General features: G+C 50.1%; 1 long non-coding RNA gene across 1 annotated transcript; it reads right to left on the bottom strand.

Annotated features, from left to right (window-relative positions):
• Nucleotides 1-12,814: 12,814 nt before the first annotated feature.
• LOC123152627 (uncharacterized) lies at nt 12,815-14,925 on the bottom strand. The gene is made up of 2 exons (XR_006476275.1): nt 14,003-14,925; nt 12,815-13,559 (listed from the first exon to the last, which is right to left on the bottom strand). It is a non-coding gene; the product is annotated as an uncharacterized lncRNA (long non-coding RNA).
• Nucleotides 14,926-18,519: the final 3,594 nt, after the last annotated feature.

Here is an 18,519-nt window from a genome sequence, read left to right as displayed (position 1 = left end):
CCAGCGCTCCATTTATGGGCTGGTGCAAGCATCTTGGAGTTGGAACATTCGCTTTGATGAAATGATCAAAGCGTTTGAGTTTGTGCAGACTTATGGAGAATGCTGCGTTTACAAGAAAGTGAGTGGGAGCTCTGTAGCATTTCTCATATTATATGTGGATGACATACTTTTGATGGGAAATGATATAGAACTTTTGGACATCATTAAGGCCTATTTGAATAAGTGTTTTTCAATGAAGGACCTTGGAGAAGCTGCTTATATATTAGGCATCAAGATCTATAGAGATAGATCAAGACGCCTCATAGGTCTTTCACAAAGCACATACCTTGAAAAGATATTGAAGAAGTTCAATATGGATCAGTCCAAGAAGGTGTTCTTGCTTGTATTGCAAGGTGTGAAATTGAGCCCAGCTCAATGTCCGACTACGGCAGAAGATAGAGAAAAGATGATTGTCGTCCCCTATGCCTCAGCCATAGGGTCTATCATGTACGCCATGCTGTGTACCAGACCTGATGTAAACCTTGTCGTAAGTTTGGTAGGAAAGTACCAAAGCAATCCCGGCATGGAACACTGGACAGCGGTCAAGAATATCCTGAAGTACCTGAAAAGGACTAAGGACATGTTTCTCGTATATGGAGGTGACGAAGAGCTCGTCGTAAAGGGTTACGTCGACGCTAGCTTCGACACATATCTGGATGACTCCAAGTCACAAACCGGATACGTATTTATTTTGAATGGTGGGGCAGTAAGCTGGTGCAGTTGCAAGCAAAGCATCGTGGCGGGATCTACATGTGAAGCGGAGTACATGGCAGCCTCGGAGGCAGCGCATGAAGCAATATGGATGAAGGAGTTCATCACCGACCTAGGAGTCATACCCAATGCGTCGGGGCCAATCGCTCTCTTCTGTGACAACACTGGAGCTATTGCACTTGCCAAGGAGCCCATGTTTCACAAGAAGACCAGGCACATCAAGCGTCGCTTCAACTACATTCATGAAAATGTTCAAGATGGAGACATAGATATTTGTAAAGTGCACACGGATCTGAATGTCGCAGATCCGTTGACTAAACCTCTTCCGCGAGCAAAACATGATCAACACCAGAACTCTATGGGTGTTCGATTCATCACAATGTAACTAGATTATTGACTCTAGTGCAAGTGGGAGACTGTTGGAAATATGCCCTAGAGGCAATAATAAAAGGATTATTATTATATTTCCTTGTTCATGATAATTGTCTATTGTTCATGCTATAATTGTGTTATCCGGAAATCATAATATATGTGTGAATACATAGACCACAACATGTTCTTAGTGAGCCTCTAGTTGACTAGCTCGTTGATCAACAGATAGTCATGGTTTCCTGACTATGGGCATTAGATGTCATTGATAACGAGATCACATCATTAGGAGAATGATGTGATGGACAAGACCCAATCCTAAGCATAGCACAAGATCGTGTAGTTCGTTTGCTAAAGCTTTTTCAATGTTAAGTATCATTTCCTTAGACCATGAGATCGTGTAACTCCCGGATGCCGTAGGAGTGCTTTGGGTGTGCCAAACGTCACAACGTAACTGGGTGACTATAAAGGTGCACTACGGGTATCTCTGAAAGTGTCTGTTGGGTTGATACGAATCGAGACTGGGATTTGTCACTCCGTATAACGGAGAGGTATCTCTGGGCCCACTCGATAATGCATCATCATAATGAGCTCAATGTGACCAAGTGGTTGATCACGGGATCATGCATTACGGTACGAGTTAAGTGACTTGCCGGTAACGAGATTGAACGAGGTATTGGGATACCGACGATCGAATCTCGGGCAAGTAACGTACCGATTGACAAAGGGAATTGTATACGGGATTACTTGAATCCTCGACATCGTGGTTCATCCGATGAGATCATCGAGGAGCATGTGGGAGCCAACATGGGTATCCAGATCTCGCTGTTGGCTATTGACCGGAGAGTCGTCTCGGTCATGTCTGCGTGTCTCCCGAACCCGTAGGGTCTACACACTTAAGGTTCGGTGACGCTAGGGTTATTAGGAAGACTTATATGTGATTACCGAATGTTGTTCGGAGTCCCGGATGAGATCCCGGACGTCACGAGAAGTTTCGGAATAGTCCGGAGGTAAAGATTTATATATGCGAAGTTGTCATACGGTCATCGGAAAGGTTCGGGGGCATATCGGTATTGTACCGGGGCCACCGGAGGGGTTCCGGGGGTCCACCGGGAGGGGCCACCTCTCCCGGAGGGCCTTATGGGCTGCAAGACGAAGGGAACCAGCCCCAAGTGGGCTGGGGCACCACTCCCCCTAGGGCCCATGCGCCTAGGGTTGGGGGAAACCCTAAAGGGGGCGCCCCCCTTGCTTAGGGGGCAAGCCCCCCCCCCTTGGCCGCCCCCCCCCCCCCCTCTAGATCTCATCTAGAGGGGCCGGCCCCCTTCCCCCTTCCCCTATAAATAGAGGGGCGAGGGGAGGGCTGCTCACCACATCCAAGGTGCAGCCCCTCCCCTCCCCAACACCTCTCCTCCTCCGTCAAGAGTTTGGCGAAGCCCTGCCGGAGTACTGCTGCTTCACCACCACCACACCGTCGTGCTGCTGTTGGAGCTTTCTTCCTCAACCTCTCCTTCCCCTTGCTGGATCAAGAAGGAGGAGACGTCTTCCCCAACCGTACGTGTGTTGAACGCGGAGGTGCTGTCCGTTCGGCACTTGGTCACCGGTGATTTGGATCACGACGAGTACGACTCCATCATCCCCATTCTCTTGAACGCTTCCGCTCGCGATCTACATTGGTATGTAGATGCACTCATATCCCTCTCGTTGCTAGAGAATTCCATAGATTGATCTTGGTGATGCGTAGAAAAATTTTGATTTCTGCTACGTTCCCCAACAATCATATTCTAGTCGTTTGATGACCGGAGTGTTGCGCCGAAAGGTAAGGTGGACAGACCAAAGAAGAGAAACAAGAAAAGCATCACCAATTGAAGGGCCTCGTGAGCGGAAACACTACTAAAAAAAACTCGTTTGGCACATCTTACTCTCTGACTATATCTTGGGTTGGGTTGGTTCAGCGTAACACCTAGTTGGGTGAACATTTGAATTTGACAAAGTCCTGTCATAATCTCAACTAAATTTATGTTGCTTTCTAAATTCGGACAATCAAGACTAACAAAAACATTTTAGTCAACGTATAAGCAAGTATTTCTCTATCGATATTCACAATGTTAGATAAAGATTTTCTTATGTCTTTATACTTATATGAATCTTAGTTATTTCTCGGTTTTCCCAAATTTAATTTAGCAAAGCCGAATAGATATATGTTTCCATTTTGTCCTTTCATTGTTTCACCAGGCCATTCAAAAGTATGATCCTTTACTCACGAAAAGGACCCAAATATGTTATAAAGGCTCATGAGAAGTACAGAGCGCCCAAACATAATAAAATTAGATCAAGGCCCCACATCATTGAACAGCCACTGCCACCGTCAGAACGATCCTTTGTCGACGCTTCCCTACCGAAGCCAGCTTGAAATGGTTGATGAAAACCGGGAACTTCGTGTACATGCCCCTAAGGAGTAGCATCCCAGAATATTAGTCGTCGCCATTGAACTGTTGGATAAATCTGAATAGCCTGCCACATAATCTTGTCAGTGCGAGCACACGAGGAGAAACCGTAACCTCTCACTGCCCCAAGAACACAACGGGAATCTACATCAGAGCTTCACAGACCCTGTCCCGAAGAACAAACTCGAAAAGGATTGGAGCCCCCAAAACCAACTTGAATATTAAGTTCCGCCAATCGCCAAAATAAGAGAGAGAGAGAGAGAGAGAGAGAGAGAGAGAGAGAGAGAGAAGGTGTCCTATACTATTGGCCGAAGCCAAGGTATTAGGATCCCCCTTCTTTCCATCGCCACCTGGGCGGCAGATAGAGGACATGTGGATGCACGGGCTCGCCGGCAAAACATAAAGGGGATGAGTGCACTCCCCTAGCCACCGCAGTTGTGAGGGGGAAAAGGAAACCCTAACTAAGGTATAGCTTGTTGAGATCGTTTCAAAAGTCCAAGCTGATGGGCTAGGCCTTTGAACTTAACTCGTGTTAGCTGGAGGAAACACGTGTTGGCTCATCGTTGGGACAGATGTCATCCACTCATTGGACAGGAGGCGCATATGATAGGTCGACACGTGACACGGCCCAACAGTGGCCCATTCCGGTGGAAAAGGCCGGCCCAGTAAAAATTAGCAGGCTGGCCCATATAAGGCCTACTTGTGTCAGGTCCATTTAAGCCCACGACCCATACGAGATGTGCCAATTCTGCCCGTCAACAGCCTGTTAACGATTTGATACCATTGCAGCCCATCGTTAGTTCGAACCTGTTAACAGTCCGCTATATATTTGGACTCAATATCGGTCCGGTGACGAAAGCTATCTAGCCCGCGTCGATACTATCCTCAAGCAGAATAGCAGAGTGGCAACCAATCAGCCATTGGTTTGGTTTGGATTAACACTAGAGGTAGCACCGTTGCCTTTGTAATCGGCAACGGGATGGTCGAGAAGAGTAACGTGCGCGCGACGGTGCGAGCACACGGTTTCCCCACAACCACCAGCGTTCCCGAACAAAATTAGTTCCATCCAGTCAGGGTGACGGGTGACCATCCAGAACCGGCCGTGTGCTCTTCGTTTGTTCTAGTGGCCCTTTGTTCGCCATCCAGCTCGTTCATTCATGGCCTCCACTCTACGTGGCCCTTTGTTCGCCATCCAGCTCGTTCATGCATGGCCTCCACTCCACTCATCCTCGTCCTGCTATGCAGTATGCACCCGCAAAGAAAAGGAGAAAGGACCCGGCCAGCACTGTGCCGCGACGCCAAGACCTGACGCGGCACCTGCATCCGACCGATCCACATTCATCTACTCCGGAGTCGGGATGGGCACGCACCCACCACCACCATGCATGTTCCACTAGTTCTCCCGGACAAGCCATCCCAATATATTGGTGTGCTGTCCATCCCAATGAAAAATATAGCGCGCTATAACAAAATAGCGCCGACCTCAAAATATGCAATTAGTGTGCTATATCGTGCTATAGCGTGCTATTAACGAGTCATTGTACATCGATATATTTAGTGAGGCAACTTTCAATACGCTAGAGCATGCTATTAGCGATGCTATAGTGCGCTATTTTTTTCAGTGGTCCGTCCACGAAAGCTAGCTAGCTAGTCCATGTCGATGTCGATCCTATCCACAACGTGCGTGAGTGTTTCTGGCGCGTATGATATGATCGAAAGTGTGCACGCAGTAGCAGGTGACAACTCGGATTGGGAATTTAGTTAGATAGGTACGCACGTAGTACGTGGCTGGCTGTTCCTGCTCTAGTCAAGTCAGCTAGATGGATTATGGACAGTGCATGCCACACGCAAAGGCGCAAAGCATATATTCATGTCCATCTCCAGTTCTCGGTCGGGGCCGGGACCCCCTCCACCTCCGTGCTGTCGCATGGGAAAGTCAGGTGGATAGATGGATAAATGGTTGATGCGACCCGGTTCATCATATGCCAAGCATGTACAATTCCTAGGTAGCCCGTGCATGGGCCGGCGGTGATGCGTTTGTCCTGGTTTATTTTTTTTCGTTTGTTCTGTTCGATGGTGGAATCGTGAGTTGCAGATCGAAATAGCACTCCTGTTTCAGTTGATACTCCTTTCTATTCTAGTAGCTACTAGCTACACCTTTGGGATCTTGCATTGGCTTAGCTTGGCCCCTGCCCCATCCCTTCTCCTTTGCCGACCTTGGGTGAAAGCAAAGGCTCCCTGAAGTTGAAAGGTGCGCGGCGCAAGCGACTGCTCGAACGCGCGTGAACCATCCCGGCCCGCACGCCGTCGCTCTCCGCGATTTCCTGGCCGGCCTATTCCTTTCCCTGTGTGTGGATAACGAAGCGTGCCGTGATTGCAGCGAGGGCGAGGGGCCGATCACCTGCTCGCATCGATCTCGGCAGCCACGGCGACGCGCGCTGGACGCTGGTCGATGCCGATCGATCCTCGTGGCGCGTCGCGGTGGATGGCGTTGGCACCGTGGAAAAGATCGCCCCGCCGGGTATCGACGCTCCAGAAGGCAGAAGGCCACATCACATGGAGCGAGAGAGGGCGACGCACGGGGCCGGGAGCCCGGCCGGTCACCATCTTATCGGCACGGACGACGGATCACGTGGAGGTGGGGCTCACGCGCCACGTCCGTCCCCGGCAGAGTCCTGGCTACCGTCGTTGTCGTCGTGGATGAGGTGGTCCGATGCATCGGCCGTGCTTGAGCTAGCTAGCTAATGGATCGATCCACAGATCAGCAGCGTGGAATCTAGCTACTTCTGTAGATGAAAATGGGATAAAAACGGCACCATCCGTAGAGTGCAAATTCTGTGGCAGAATAGCCAAGGACAGTGCATACACCACAGTCCACAGCTGGGGCCGGGCTGCATCCATGCACCTGTTACACGTGTATATTGTAACGTTGTATACCACCTCATTATATATATATGTGATAGGCCACCCCTAGAGGGTTGTGCCGGTTCCCCCCAAAGCCTATTGTCTTACATGGTATCACGCTAGGTTACGTCCGCTTCCGCCTAAAAACTCTAAACCGCCGCCGCCGCTGCCGCCGCCGCCGCGCCAGCCGTCGCCGTCGCCCGACTGCTATGACGTCCGCCGCTGCGTCCGGCTCCACCGCCACCGGTTTTCTGCTGGCCTCCCTTGCGGCACTTCTCTCGAGGCCGCTGGATGCCGCCTCCCTTCAGGCGCCGATCGGGACATGGAGCGTCGGCTCCCTCTTCGCACTCCCGCCGGCTGCTACTTCGCCCGGGCAGGCGCTTGTGGCCCACACCGCCGCCGCCCCGTCAACCGCGGCTGTCGCGCCCTCGGCCACTGCGCCGCTGGTGGCGGAGGACGTCGCGCTGGCAGGCTTCGCGGCGTCAACCGCGGCCATCGCGCCCTCTGTCACCGCGCCGGCTGCCCCTCTGACTGTCTCCACGGTGGTCTCACCTCAGCCAGTCTCCTCGATGGGATCGCAGCCGCCGCCGCCGTTTCACTTCGGCCATCTCATCACCATCAAGTTGTCGTCGGACAATTACATCTTCTGGCGCGCGCAGGTTCTTCCGCTTCTTGGGAGTCACTATCTGCTTGGCTATGTCGACGGCTCTCTCCCTTGCCCTCCTGCGCTGGTTGACAGCGTGCACGGTCCGGTCTATAATCCGGCTCACCGTGTCTGGACAGGGCAGGATCAGGCGAACCTCTCCTCCATCCAGGGGTCGCTCTCTCCGACCGTTGCTGGGCTTGTTGTCTTCGCCAGGAGGTCCCACGAGGCATGGACTATTCTTGAGCGCTCGTTTGCGGCACAGTCGCAGGCTCGTGTATCTGGGCTCCGTCGCCAATTTGGGGAGTGTCAGAAGCTTGACTCCACCGCCACTGAGTTCTACAACAAAGTCAAGAGTCTCGCCGACACGCTGGCCTCCATTGGACAGCCCCTCACCGACTCCGAGTTCAACTCGTTTATTGTCAATGGTCTTGATGAGGAGTATGACGCCCTAGTCGAGATCATCAATGAGAGGGGCAACTCCACGCCCATGCCAGCACACGAGGTCTTTTCACGCCTCCTGCTTACTGAGCAACGAGTCGAGACGCGCCGATCCAGGGGCAACGGCGCCCTCTCGGCAAACGCCGCCACCAAGGGTGGTCGCTCCTCTGCTTCATCCAGGGCTCCTTCGGGGCAGTCACCACCACCCGCCTCGGCCCCTCCTCCTACTGCGACGCTACCAGGGGCTGGCGGTCCACGTGTGTGCCAGCTTTGTGGTCGCGATGGGCACTGGGCCTCGAAGTGTCACAAGCGCTTCCAGCGGGGTTTTCTTGGTCTCGGCAATGACGGGAAGGATACATGCAACTTTTCTCGTCAGGTCGCCATGGCTGATCGTCCGCCGCCGCAGAAGCCACAGGGACACACTCAGTCCTACTCCATTGATCCCCACTGGTACATGGACTCTGGGGCGACAGAGCACCTGACCAGTGAGATGGGGAAGCTTCACACTCGTGAACCCTACCATGGCTCCGACAAGATCCACACCGCCAATGGAGCAGGTATGCACATCTCTCATATTGGTCAAGCATCACTTCTCACTAGACATGCCAATAGGAGTCTTCAACTTCGCAATGTTCTTCGAGTTCCATCTGTGACACGTAATCTTCTTTCAGTTCCTAAACTCACTCGTGATAATAATGTGCTTTGTGAATTTCATCCTTTTGATCTTTTTATTAAGGATCGGGGCACGAGGGACATTCTTCTTAGTGGGCGGCTCTGCCAAGGTCTCTATCGTCTGGAGCATCCTGGCGTCGCTCGCGTCTTCAGTGGAGTTCGGGTATCTCCGTCACAGTGGCATGCTCGTCTTGGTCACCCGGCCACACCTATTGTCCGGCATGTTTTGCGTCGTCATGAGCTTCCTAGTGTGTCTAGTAATAAAGATGTAGCAGTGTGTGATGCTTGTCAGCAGGGGAAGAGTCATCAACTTCCTTTTTCGGAGTCCAGTCGTGCGGTGAAACATCCTTTAGAACTTGTGTTTTCAGATGTATGGGGTCCTGCTCAGACTTCTGTTAGTGGTCATAATTACTATATCAGTTTTGTTGATGCTTACAGCCGCTTTACCTGGCTTTATCTTATCAAACGTAAATCTGATGTGTTTGACATTTTTGTTCAGTTCCAAAAACATGTTGAACGCCTTCTCAAGCACAAAATTGTTCATGTTCAGTCGGACTGGGGTGGCGAGTATCGCAACCTCAACTCCTTCTTTCAGTCGCTTGGGATCACTCACCGTTTAGCATGTCCACATACACATCAGCAGAATGGTTCAGTAGAACGTAAGCATCGTCACATTGTTGAAGCTGGTCTGACTCTTTTGGCCCATGCATCTGTTCCGTTTCGTTTTTGGAGTGATGCTTTCACCACTGCATGTTTTCTCATCAATCGTACTCCCACTCGTGTATTGAATATGAAGACTCCCATTGAAGTTCTCCTTAATGAACAACCGGACTACACCTTTCTCAAGGTGTTTGGGTGTGCTTGCTGGCCCCATCTCCGTCCATATAACAAGCGTAAGCTCGAGTTTCATTCCAAGAAGTGTGTTTTTCTTGGTTATAGCTCTCTTCATAAAGGATACAAATGTCTTCATGTGCCCACTAATCGTGTCTACATCTCTCGGGATGTTGTGTTTGATGAGCATGTTTTTCCCTTTGCCAAACTCCCTGTGTCCACTACCGAGCCACCTGTCATGCATTCATCCTCTGTTGCTTCTGACCAATTTGATGATGTTGCATATTCTCCTCTATTGTTGCCTAACCATGGTGCAGGCACTGGTCGTGGGGCTCGTTTGGAGATTCTGGAAGTGCCATCTTCCTCTTCGTCGCCATCGCCTTCATCCTCGGCACCTTCTGTTGTGCATGAGGAGCACATGGCGCCCCTGCATGGCCTCGGTTTCCGTGCTCATGCACGGCCGATCGACGTCCTGGCCCGGTCGCCTCTGGCTTTTGGGCTGCCTTCGCCATCGTTGCGCCCTGCAACCCCGCCGACTGGGCCGGCCTCCTCGGTCCCCGTCTCGCCCAGGGCGTCGGGGCAATCATCACCAAGCCTGGCCTCGCCCGCCCCTGCCTCACCCAGGGTGTCTGGGCCCTTCTCACCAGGGCCGGCCTCGCCTGCTCTCGCCTCGCCAAGGCCGTCTGGGCCGGTGTCACCGGAGCTGGCCTCGCCCACTCTCGGTTCGCCCATGGCCTCTGAGCCCCTGTCGTCGGGCCAGTCTTCGCCATGCAGCCCGGAGTCGTCTGTCCCGAGCTCGCCTGAGGTGATTCCTGCATCTCCGGCGACCGTCACGTCTACGTCACCTTCGCCTCCGCCGGCTCCTGCTGCTGCTCTACGTCCACATACACGCAGTCGGAGTGGCATTTTTCAGCCTAAGCAACGTCACGATGGCACAGTTGCTTGGTTAGCGGCGTGCATGTCTGCTGCTCTCGCAGATCCATCCTCTGAGCCACGCACGTATCAAGCTGCTATGCGCATTCCTCATTGGAGAGAGGCCATGGAGCAGGAGTATCAAGCGCTTCTTCGCAATCAGACATGGACTCTTGTTCCTCCACAATCACGGGTAAATGTCATTGATTCCAAATGGGTTTTCAAAGTGAAGAGGCATTCTGATGGGTCCATTGAACGCTATAAGGTTCGTCTGGTTGCTCGTGGTTTTCGACAGCGTTTTGGACTTGACTATGAAGACACCTTCAGTCCAGTGGTCAAGCCTACTACCATCAGACTTCTTCTCTCTCTGGCTGTTACTCGAGGTTGGTTTCTTCGTCAGCTTGATGTTCAAAATGCTTTTCTTCATGGTGTCTTGGCGGAGGAGGTTTACATGCGCCAGCCTCCGGGTTTCTCTGATCCGGATCGCCCTGATCATCTCTGTCGTCTGTCCAAGGCAATTTATGGTCTGAAGCAGGCTCCTCGTGCTTGGCATGCTCGTCTTGCAATGGCTCTTCGTGCTCATGGTTTTGCATCATCAACTGCTGACTCCTCATTGTTTCTTCTTCAAAGGCCTGAGGTTACTATGTACTTGTTGGTCTATGTAGATGATATCATTTTGGTCAGCTCCTCTCAGTCGGCTGCTACTGCGCTTGTTCGCTCACTTGGTGCTGATTTTGCGGTCAAGGACCTTGGGAAGCTTCATTACTTTCTTGGTGTGGAGGTTACTTTTCGTGCTGCTGGCCTTGTTATGACGCAGAAGAAGTACTCTCTGGATTTGTTGCAGCGAGCTGGGATGCTTAAGTGCAAACCGACGACTACACCCATGTCTACCACTGATAAGCTCAATGTTGTTGATGGTGTGCTTCTTTCTTCTTCTGATGCGACAGAGTACAGGAGTATTGTTGGTGGGCTCCAGTACTTGACGATCACGCGACCAGACATTTCCTATGCTGTTAACCGAGTCTGCCAGTATCTGCAGTCACCCCGTGACACTCATTGGTCTGCTGTTAAGCGGATTTTGCGCTATATTCGTTTCACGGTGGCTCATGGTTTGCATATTCGGCCGTCTGACTCTGGTTGTCTTTCAGCATATTCTGATGCAGACTGGCCTGGCAATCCGGATGACAGGCGATCCACGGGGGGTTATGCTGTCTTCTTTGGCTCTAACCTGATTGCCTGGAGTGCTCGGAAACAGGCTACTGTCTCGCGTAGCAGTACTGAGGCTGAGTATAAGGCTGTGGCCAGTGCCACATCAGAGATCATCTGGGTACAGTCCTTGCTTCAGGAGTTAAGTATACCCCAATCACAGCCTCCTGTTCTTTGGTGTGATAACATCGGTGCTACATACCTTTCTGCAAATCCGGTATTCCATGCCCGAACGAAACACATTGAAGTTGACTATCATTTTGTGCGTGAACGTGTCTCTCAGAAGCAACTACAGATCAAGTTTATTTCTTCCAAGGATCAACTTGCTGACATCTTCACCAAGCCATTGCCTTTGCCACAGTTTGAGACTTGCAGGCGCAATCTTACCCTTCTAGATTCATTAGAAAGTGGCTAAGATTGAGGGAGGGTGTTAGACTGTATTTACATGTGTATATTGTAACGTTGTATACCACCTCATTATATATATATGTGATAGGCCACCCCTAGAGGGTTGTGCCGGTTCCCCCCAAAGCCTATTGTCTTACAGCGCCTGTGTCGATCCGTCGGTGGACACAGGGGTACCAGCACAAGCACGTACGTAGTACGGTGGCGTCACCGGCTATCGCGACGCGCACGAAGACTAAGAGCATCTCCAACGGGCGCCAGCTCATATTTTTTGGGCATCAAACAGCTCCAGCAGAAGCTGTAAACTAGTGCACGTGCAAAAAATTGTTGGGCACGCGCTAAAAAACGCTATCACATGCTGCAAATTTGGGGCGCCGGATTACACGCGCTTCACAATTTGCACTGCATATTTTTTTTGGCCCGCTTTTGGGCATTTGATAAATCAATGTTGGGTCGCGCTAAAAGTGCTATAGTGACGCGCTAAAACTTTTGAGCGCCTGTTGAAGATGCTCTAAGTCAACGCAAGTCCTCCACCATGCATGCATGCATGCATTGAGTGTATGTTGTACGTCTAGCAATGAATGGTGAGGAGACACTGTTGTTCTCTTAACCATCCAATCGCAAGTTGATTCAAGAACCTTTCTGTAGAGTATCACATTCTCAATACTAGAAGAATGTCATTTTCCACTAAGTGACCAAACACGACATGTTTAGCCTCCCTTATCCATATGATAATAGAAGTCAGATCCTAGCCACTGTAAGCTGTGCTCCACTGTCGGGAAGGACAGTTGACAATCGAGTGACGTAGAATCCACATTTGTCATCTGGATATTACATTTTACGTCAAAAAGGCTGATCTAATCACTAATCACGTTGGCGATTGACTATTGAAAGGACCCAGCTCTTCCAAAGAAGCATAAAAGTAATGAGCAAGATTAGCCCCAATATATTCCAACATGCCTGCGTGTTCCAAATCATGTTCCATGCACTTCTACTTTTTTTTTCTAGAAACACAACATAAAGTATAAGCACACTCATACACACACACATACAGTCATCCCTATAAGTTCATGTATTCCTATGAGAATCTTGGAGACATCATATCTTAAAATTGACAAAATCAACACAAGCGCCTCGAAGCTGACATGAACATGACCTAACCATTTGAGCGACACTCTGTTCGCCACGTTCCATGTACTTAATTAACATAGAAATTGGGTAGGAATACCCGAGCTCTAAGCGTATAATCGGTATTTTTTTTTCCTTCATGGAATCAACAATATGACGCGGGTAAAAGAAAATTCTAAAGGAAAGGCAAGCTAGTCAATCCTGGACCTTGGACCAAAATGAAATGTGAACGGTCCAAACTATTTTGGAAGCGTCCCAAAAGCGATCCAATCCAACCAACTATATAATTCAAATCAGGCTGAGGATAACACTTCCAGAAAACCAATGAAGCCAGCCAAAGCTAGCAGCAGCACTAGCACTAGCACCTAGCAAAGCAAACGCTTTTCCCTTTCTACACTTTCCGAGCACGATGCATGCATACACAGCTTGCACATGCATGCTTGACTTCGCTACCCGTCTCCGACGACCACCAATCCTCCGGCCGCCTCGTATCTCATCCTCTGCTCTTTTGCGCTTTTGCTCGCAGGAACCGCATCGTCCAAAACCCACTGATGATAATCCCACACACAGGCTCGATCAAGCATCCATCCATCGGCGATCTGACCTTGGAATCACTTCTCACGAGGCAGGCACTTGCAGTTGGCAGTTGCATAATATGTTTCGACCGATGGAGAATTGGGAATCTGCGGCTGCTTTTGAGGTTTGGTTCATAAACCGCACGACCAAAGGGAGGCGCAACCGTGCAATCACTAGAGCACTGTAACGTGCGGCTGCCAGCAACACAATGACTCTTCGTGACGTTTCTTCTTGTCCCTGCAGGTAGGTCACAGCTTGGCCTTGGCTTCCACGAAGACCTGGCACTCAACAGGGTAAGAAGAAGTCATTAACACGTGAAGTTCACATGTAGAGTTGGGTACCAGGGCGTCTATAGGAAATTTACGAGGTGGAAATGCCCTTGAGATCCCAAAAGATGCAGGTAAAAGACAGGTTGCAGGCATGAATCCCATAGAATTCTGGGATAATTTGCAGTTCTATGACTGGCATGTTCAACATGGACGGATGCAAAGTTTCAGTGACAAATTCAAACTTGCTTGGAAATCACGACTTGCGCGAGATCTGAAAAAGCGAAATAACTTATAATGGCACAACTACATAACATGAGATGAAATACTATGTAATAAAAGATTTTTTAAAACGCCACAGTGAACGTTTTGAGCTCCACCCAGCCCATTTCTGCCCAGTGCCACTAGTTGCTTAAACCATAGGCAACGAGACTGACTATGTATGAGTCACCCACCCCGTGAGAAAGGAAGAAAGAGAAGAGGAAGCTGGAGGCTGGTCGGCTGCTCATCATCCTGCCATAGTGCCATGCGGCAACTCCAACCACCGCAGAGACAAGGAAAAGGACTCGGCACTGTGCGGCGACGGCGAGACCTGACGCCGCACCTCCATCCGATCGACCCCCGCCACCACCACTTGCGGACGAGCCGATGGTGTCCGTCCACGAAAGCGCCCGGCGCGTTGATCCTACCCACAACGTGCGTGTATGCGTGCGTGCGTGCTTCTGGCCTATGATCGGAAGTTGTGCACGCAGCAGGTAGCAACTGGAGTATGACGAAACCCTCCAGTTCTTGGTCGGGGTCGGAGGTTTCGGCTTTGTGGTTTCCTCCCTTCAGGCTATGTTCGTTTAAACCTCTCTTGGAGAGGATTGGAGAGGTTTGGACGGGATTGAGGTGAACTTTGACTTATAGGGGATTTAATCCTCCCCAATCCACTCCAATCCTCTTCAAAACTCTTGCAACCGAACAGGCCCTCATGCTGTGTGTCGTCGCATGGGTGGATGGATCACATGGACGTCCCTGTCCGTGGAGGGTCGGCCTCCATCTCGGGCTGGATAAGCCGGAGGAGATGCCCCGTTTTGTTTACTCGCTAATCATGTACGTATGTCTTCACGTCACATGTTGCCACCATGAACGACCCCATCTAGCTAGGACGGTGTAATCCACACGAATAATTGTGCAAACAAGACGATTAGAAGAAATGAGCAATATACACACGAACCATATGTCTTGGGTAGTTATATACAAGTCCAAAATATGCAGCACATAATTCAGAGATGAGAAATTAAAGCTATATATATTCTCTGCATGCTCACTTCCTGATTAAGACCACAAAGCTAGTAAACACGTACTCCCTCTGTTCCAAATTACTTATTGTGGTTTTAGTTTAAATTTGAACTAAAACCACGACGAGTAATTTGGAACAGAGGGAGTACGTCATGAGAAGTCCAACAAAGAAAGAAGCAAGCGCGTTACTTTGATTGCGTAGATATGCCACGGGAAAGTATGATGCATTTGTCTTGTCCGATCGTACAAGTGCGTCCGAGTTGCAGATCGAATCAGCAGGGAAGCACCCCTGCTTGAATTTGTGATACCCCCATATATCTAGCTAGCTAGCTACAACCCTTGGGATCTTGCATCGGCTAACTTGGCCCCTAGCCCGGCGGCCGGCCCGTTTCCTTCGCCGACCTCCGGTGAAAGCAAAGGCTCCCTGAAAGCAGCACTCATGCGGCGCAAGCGACTACTCGAGCGCGCGCGAACCCTCCTGGCACGCCGTCGCCCTCCGCGATTCCCCTCCCGCTTTCCTTTCATGTCTCCGTGGATGGATAACAAAGAGCGCTGTGATTGGATAGCCCAGGGATCGATGATGACTGGGCGTGCTGCATGCAGAGAGCGAGCCAGGCCAGGCCAGGGGGCGATCACCTGCTCACATCTATCGATCGGTCCCGCCCGCGGCCATGTCCTTGGACGCGACGGCGATGGCGGTCCATGGTGTAACGCAAAGTCTTTATGCGAGCGGAAGAAGCGCGACACGGTTTGGATCGTCGTTGCGGTGGATAACGTTGGCGCCATGGAAAAGGAGCCTGCTCCCCCCTAACCTAATTTCGGAGGAGTATTTTTGTCCCCGTGAATTTGTTTTTTTTTCTAGCCCGCCGCAGCCCAGATCCAAGCCCTGTCTAGTCCTATATGACCCAGGCCGTATACGTACATTATCCTGGTTCGAAAAAAAAACATCACACAACCCCACATCCACGTAAGACCTGCCGAATCCAATCATTCACGCGAGCAGCTCCATCAATCTCGCGAGCATTGACGCAGCGCCATAAGTCACGTAGTAGATCTCCACCGACGGCTATCTCATCGCCGGCGATCTCATTGGACAGCGGGCGCGACAACGTCGTGAGAGCGATCGCGCACAGGTACCACATCCGCGTCCCCCCTCTAGTCTCGCTCGCGGCAACATCGAACGAACTGCCGCCGCGCCAGTGGCAGTGGTTAACCTAACGGAGCGGGTAACCTACCTACCCGGCGGCACATGCGATCGTGGATCTTGTTCCGGTAGTACTGCTCCTCGTGATCTGGGTTCACATAGCGTCGGTTGCCGTCGGCTGTGCGCACCATGGGGATCGTTATTTGATGTGGCGGCTAACCTAGGTATCCGGCGGCAGAGGTAATCACAGATCTAGCTAGGTTTTGAGATCGTGCAGTTCCTCGCGATTGAAAGTGATCACGACAGGTGCCGTGGCCATCTTTCTTACTAAGTTTGGCAGATCTGAACGGCCTCGGTTGCGGTTGTTTACATAACATCCGTGATCGTGTGCTATGTGTTTTATATTTCATCATTGATAATGTTTGCACATGTGATGATACATATTATTGGTTGTAGGAAATGGTGGACGAGGAGTTAACTGATATCATGGTAGACATGGAGTTTGGAGAACTGATGAAAGACTGGATAGAAGATTGGTCAGATGATGAAAATTTAGATCGTGAAGATCGGTCAGAGAATGGGAACGAATGGGACGATCTTAATGTGAGTGGCATTGTCATGTTGTAATTTTTGGTGGCATCCGACAACATTAAATCTTTGTGTTGAAAATTTATAGATCGATGAGCTTGATGATGATAAGAAAAACAACTCGGAGCTCTCAAATGGAGATTATATTAGTCAGGTACGTAAGTGAAAAATTTTGTTGGCATGCAAATTGAATTTCTTCTGGAATATTATATGATAAGTAATTATGTATTTGTGTTGTATTTTTCAGTTCATTTCCGAATGTCATAATGCGTACGACTATTACGGTGAATCCGACGCGGAGACAGGCCTTAACGACGAATCATTAGATGCACCCGGTTCTGGGGAGTCCGAGTCGTCAGTCATCATGAGTGAGGTATGTGTGTAATCAATGTTCTATGGAAGTAAGTAATGTTAAACCATAGAAATCTGTTTTCATGGCTGTGGTTTGATTGTGTAGGTGACACAAGATGATGGGGCAAAGAATGTCCAAGATACTGCCAGTGCAGATGATAAGAGGGATATGTTCATGCAGATAATGGAAATGACCTTTACGTCTCACGATGCTGCTTATGATTTCTACAACGGCTATGCTAGAGATAATGGTTTCAACATTAGAAAGAATAAGGTCAGGTATAGCAAAACAGAGTCACGTCATATGCGTTATAGGCGGTTTGTTTGTTCAAGACAAGGGAAACGTGACAGCAAGTTGCTAACCAAGGAAGGACACAGCCGTAGGCTCAGAGCCGAGACACGCTGCTTTTGCGAAGCGCGCCTGACCGTCAAGCTTGACCAAAAGCGTGGGGTTTGGTATGTTGAAAGTTTTGAGGACAAGCATAGCCATATGTTGGCAGGACCGGACGAGGTACCTTTTCTTTGGTCCCACAGAAAAATCAAAGAGTACCAGAAGCATGAGATAATGTCCACGGGAGCTGCAGGGATTAGAATTCACGACATGATGGATTGCTTCATCAGCAAACATGTATGGTACGGCGGTGTTGGTTTTACCAGACGTGAAATATACAACATTTGCGCCAAGGAGAAGAGGAAGCTTCTTTCGAAAGGTGATGCTGCCACAGCCATAGGCATCATGGCCAGTAGGAAACAGAGGGATCCTAGCTTCTTTTTCGAGTACAAGCTAGATAAGGAAGGACATTTGAATAGGATGTTCTGGTGCGACTCCCAGTCTCGTCATGACTATGAGGACTTCGGCGACGTGCTTGTATTTGACAGCACGTACAAGATGAACCGCTATGGTATGCCATTCATACCTTTTGTTGGTCTTAACAATCACCGGAAGACCACTGTTTTTGGTTGTGCCATAGTTTCGGACGAGACCGAGGATACATACGTGTGGCTTCTGCAGACTTTTTTGAGGTCCATGTGTCAAAAGATGCCTAAGAGTGTTATCACAGACGCCGACGCTGCGATGATCAAGGCAATTCGTGAAGTCTTGCCAGACGTGTGGCACCGTATATGTACGTGGCACATAGAGAAAAATATGAAGATTCACCTCAGTCACAAGTCCTTGAAGGAGTTCCGAACTCTTCTGTACTACAGCACGTCCACGGCAACGTTTGAGGAGAGATGGCACGCATTTTCCAAAAGATGGCAGTCGGAAAAAACTGTAACATGGTTGAGGCGGATGTATAAGAAGAGGAGACTGTGGGCCGCGGCATATCTAACAGAGGGGTTTTGGCTTGGCATGAAAAGCAACCAGCGGAGTGAAAGCCTGAACTCATGCCTTCACCTCCACCTAGACGGTGAAATGACCCTGGTGGATATGATTTTGCACTATGAGAACGTTGTTGTGCGTATCCGTGAAAACAAGGCGCGAGATGGCTGCACGGCCTCACAAAGTTTACCGGTGCCAGTTACTAGCTCGAGGGAACTTGAGATAGCTGCTTCTCACGTCTTCACTCCAGCAAACTTCTATATGTTGCAAGATGATCTTAGAAA

This window comes from Triticum aestivum, chromosome 7A, assembly GCF_018294505.1.
Source record: "Triticum aestivum cultivar Chinese Spring chromosome 7A, IWGSC CS RefSeq v2.1, whole genome shotgun sequence".
Taxonomy (NCBI): domain Eukaryota; kingdom Viridiplantae; phylum Streptophyta; class Magnoliopsida; order Poales; family Poaceae; genus Triticum; species Triticum aestivum.
The sequence above is the reverse complement of the archived record's forward strand: the minus strand, read 5'-3'. Positions and strand labels throughout refer to the sequence as shown.